The sequence below is a fragment of the Tupaia chinensis genome, unplaced genomic scaffold (genome assembly GCF_000334495.1).
Source record: "Tupaia chinensis unplaced genomic scaffold, TupChi_1.0 Scaffold143763_1, whole genome shotgun sequence".
Lineage (NCBI taxonomy): Eukaryota > Metazoa > Chordata > Mammalia > Scandentia > Tupaiidae > Tupaia > Tupaia belangeri.
The window spans coordinates 486648-491458 of NW_006203612.1; the positions used below are offsets into that span (position 1 = coordinate 486648).

The 4811-nt window shown below is 35.1% G+C and overlaps 1 long non-coding RNA gene across 1 annotated transcript in view; it reads left to right on the forward strand.

Moving 5' to 3' along the window:
* The window catches only part of LOC102502504 (uncharacterized), a 486787-nt gene extending 482426 nt beyond the window's left edge, over positions 1-4361 (forward strand). Inside the window, exon 4 of the long non-coding RNA XR_336915.2 lies at positions 4233-4361. This is a non-coding gene — a long non-coding RNA (uncharacterized LOC102502504). The remainder of the gene's footprint in view (positions 1-4232) is intronic.
* The last annotated feature ends 450 nt before the right edge of the window (positions 4362-4811 follow it).

Genomic DNA, 4811 nt, shown 5'->3' on the forward strand with positions numbered 1-4811 from the left:
CCTTTACCTTGTTTATTTAGCATAAGGGGAACAATTAAACTTCATTTTTTTCATTGACTTTATGTAAGACTTTCTCAAAATGTAATAGTGATAAATGAGTTCAGAGCTAATGACATATTTATGAGCTCTTAAAGGGAAATGAACTATTACAAAGAAACACTGCTGTAGACATTTCAATCAATTTTACTCGATAGGAAATATATTCAATATCTTGATAAATGTTGCAGCTAGCTTTGCATCTTCTTTCAGCATCAGCATTTCTATAACAAGACTTGAGGCCAGCAGGTAGTGTGGTAGTTAAGGCACTGGATCCCACATGGCCAACTCTGCTGTTTGAGTCCCAGACCCAGAGGCCTGATAACATGTGGGGCACATGTGTGTGCATTCCCAAATTCCTGAGAGGAGAATGTAAAAGAAGGGATTGCAGCATGACCATCTGCCCTGAAGGGTAATTTCTCAATTTTCTTCTCTTTCTCTCTCTCTCAGTCTCTGGCAAGAACATATGGCACAAACACCCTATAGCATAAAATTCTTAACAAAACAAAAAGGAAAGCAAGACTATTTTTAAACATTTTTCTTTTTGTTTGTTTACTTAGATATGCTGTCTTACATTTTATTTTAAAATATAATTTTAATTGACATATAATAGTTGTAAGAATATGGCAGTAGAGTGTGATTTTTCAATATATGTATATGATGCATTATGATCAAATGGGGCACTAAGCATATCTACCATCTCAAACATTTATCATCATTTTGTGTGGTAAACAGCCCAGATCCCCTCTTTGAAGGATTTTGAGGTATGCATTGAGTTGTCACCAACTATAGTCACTCCGCTATACAATAGCACTCTAAAACTCATTCCATTTATATTCTTGCGCTCTTGTTATCTTAAATATTTGTTACAAAATCAAATGTTTTAGTTACCCAAGAAATAAAATAGGCTTTTGTGAGTTTGTCTTGGAACCTTCTTACTGAGGCCTACAGTAAATAGACTTACCTGTTGAGCAATGGCAAAAATAAGAGAGCTAAATATGAATATTTTAAAAATTAAAAATTTAGACTAAATATGCAAATAAGACAAACATAAAAATTATGTCCTAAACAACAGATAGAAGAAAACAAAAAACACAAGGGGAAAAAATGAAGGATAGCTACAGTAGCTTTCTATATGCTCATAAGAGAGAAAAAATAAATAAAACTTGGACATTAACCAAAGGATGGGCTCATGAAATGCAATAGAAAGTTTTAGATAGAATGTTATTTATGATTAAAATATTTGACTCTTGATAACATAGATACCTTCACTTTTAATATGGCAGACAGACCATAATTTATTCAAACACACCACCTGCCTAAAAGAGAAGTGAAAATTTCAAAAACAAATGTTCTTCTATGGGGAAATAAACTATCCTAAGACTCAAAGTATTCCAGTAAAATGTTTGTAAGAAAAATCTGAAGCTTAGAATTTTAAAATAAACAAGCAAACAAACAAAAACTACTGAACTACTCGAGAAAAACCACCGTGAGTGAAAACCAAGTTTATGTCATCCACGGACAGTCATCATAGACCTACCAAGCTTTAAATATCAGAATTATCAGACACCCTATAAATGACTCTGCTTAAATTGTTCAGATCCTTGTTAAAAGTCTTTGAAACCTCTAAAAGAAAGTAGAAACTAGCATTTTTTTTTCTTTTTTTTGGAGAGGTTTTTGCTGTAGGACGCATGCACTCGCCAGACACAGAGAGAGACAGAGAGGCAGAAAGTGAGAAATCACCCCCCAGGGGGTATGACCATGCGGCAATCCCTTTGCCTCTGTTCTCCTCTCAGGATCTTGGGCACGCACGCACACGTGCCCGGCATGAGTTTAAGCCACTGAATCCAGGACTCGAACTGCGGTCGACTATGTGGGAGTTCAGTGACATAGCCATTATGCTGACTGCTGGTCCCAGAAAACTAGCATTTTTTAAAACAAAATGAATAGAAATTGAAATATAATCAAAAATAGAAATTGAGTGTATGGGCGTGCAACGAAGAGATACCAGGTGACTGGCTAACTCTGTGGTTCTAGTCCCAGACCTCACTTGAGAAATAAGCCAGGTACCTCGGCATGTGTCCCCGAATCCTGAAAGGTGGGAGAAATGGAGGAGGGTGCTTTCTCCTTTCTCTCTCGTGTTTGCTCTCTTTCTCACTGGTGAGAACACGTGCCCTAAAGGCAAATTAAAAACAAACAAATAAACAGAGTACAGTAGTAGTGATGAAGACCTAAAAAGGAAAATATATTAATTAAGCAACATGATGAATAGAGTGAGATAGTGTAGTTATAGTTCTAAAAGGAGAGCAAAATGAATGGGCACAGGCAACACTGAAGAGTTCAGGGGGACAATTTTCCAGATAAGAAGAACCCAAGTCATAGATCCAGGAAGCTCAATGAATCCCAAACAAGATAAATAGAAGAAACAGGCATGTGAGCATGACAGTGAAACTAAACAACCACAGAATCAATAGAAAAGTTTAAAAGTAATCTGAGGGGGGGAAATCTTTGAAAGAAGCAATAGTAAAACAGATGGCTTGATTCTAAACAGCAATGATAGAAGCCAGGGTAGTGAGAAAAACAAAACAAAACAGAACAAAACAAAAAACTCAGCCTAAAAATATGTCTCCCCAAAATTATTTTCAGACAACCAGAGTTTATCGTTATTTTAGACAATATGGAAGAATATTTTTTGGGCAGAAGGGAAGTCATCCCAGAAACAGAATGTATAAATTAAATTATATTAAAAAAAAAAAAGGAATGAAGCAACAAGGAATTGGTAAATCTGTGAATAAATCTTAGCAATTGCGACCTGTATGCAACATTAATTATGTGTACAGTTAAAAAGAAAGAGAGAAGACCAGCAGATGGTATAAAGGTTACATTGTTGGACTCCCATGTAGTCAACAGAGGTTGTGGCTTAAAACTCATGCTGGACATGTGTGCATGTACACTCCAAAATCCTGAGAAGAGAATGGAGGAAAAGGGATTGAAGTGTGGCCATCCCTACTGTGGAGTTATTTCTCACTTTCTGTCTCTCCAGTGAGCAAATGGGCCCTAAAAAAAAAAAAAAAAATCAGCAGCAGCAAGAAAGAGAAAATTGTAGCAAGTGACATTGCTACAGTAAGTGATGTTAATGTTAGTTTTTGAAGATCCTTTGTTGCAGAGGAATAACTTGTTCAGAGTTAATCGCTTGGTATTGATTAAGGTACATGTTGTCACCAAGGTATATTTCCTAACGTTTTAAATACTTAGATATTTTATATTGAAAAATTATGTTAAATCTTTTATTCAACACACAAATTTTGCAATAAGTGCTAGGGAACTTACAAATGTGTGGTTACATCCCTATAGCTACATTCTCTTATCTAGGAACATTTGTTTAATTCTGAAGAGTAAATGCACAGAAGAAAAATTTCCTTGTATGTGCAGCATATATTTTCCTTAAAATTATGTGCATCCAAAATTTAGAAACTACCTTTGAAGAATGACTAGACATTTAAAAAAGTGATCTGCAATTATTCTTTTACTCTTCTACTATTGTTGGTTAGAAATTATGAGCTTATATGCAATTATAAGCAAAGCCTTAGAAGCATGTGAATGCATATAAATTTTTTCAAAATAACTGAAAGGAACATTTTTCTTTATATAAAATTCTAATAATAGCCTGTGAACATATACTACATATTCATCTCTATTCGTTTTATCATAATGCTAAAATAATGAATTTGCTCAAAATGCCTATATCATTAGAAATTAATGTTGGCTATACTGTATCCTGCTAATAAAAATGTAAAAGAGAAAAATCATTCTTTTTGAAATTAAAATTGGTAATAGCTTCTTATACCTTCTGATGGTGGTACATAGATCATGTCTACAAAAAATACTTTTATTGCCTTCCTCCACAGATTACAGTTAGTAAAAAAAGTATATATGTATATATATACTTGAGATCTTAAATAAATGACCATCCCTGAAGGGATCCTGTGCATAATGGCAGATGTTGGCTATTGGGGGCAGCAGGAACTCCTTCATGTAAGGGAGGGATAGTGAGAGAGAGAGAGAGAGAGAGAGAGAGAGCGAGCGAGTGAGCAACGAGAGAGCGAGTGTGAGTTGTGCTGCTTGGTAAAAGCCAGCCTTTCCCCCCAATTTTTCACTTCTTTTTGTCTTTCCTCCTTTGCTTTTTCCTTTAACAGTCTGGGCTTGTAGAATAATTGAGAAGAGGAAGGAGAAGAGGAGGTGGCGAAGGAGGAGTAGAACATGGGGAAATACGAGAGGCTGAGAACTCAGTTGACAAAAAGATTGGAGATATTTATATAAACAAGGAAGGCTAAATACATGATGTGCTCTATCTTTCCATATAGCTAATCTTTAATAAAGTGTACTAAATGCAGAGGCTTTGTATGTGTTTTTCATTTTCATCTGGGTGGAAATCCAAAGATCGAAACCGTGTGTCCTGTTACTTTGTCTCAGGATGTACTAGACAATGGCATTGAACCAACTGAAAGGAGGACATCTATCTGAATGAAGGCAAAGGAAAATATAAGTTGTCCTTAACTCTTAACAATCTTCAGGTAGATTTGAAAGGATAAACAGCTCCCACAGACCTTTCTATTTAGAAATCAGAAAACAGCAGCCATGTGCTATTATCTGTGATATATTAATTAAGCATAATTAGGTGACTAACTCCTAACCAGATGTTATGTTATATAAATTAATGTTGTAGTTACTGTTTTACTTTGTCATTTTAGATTTCTAAGCACAGAGTAAATTAA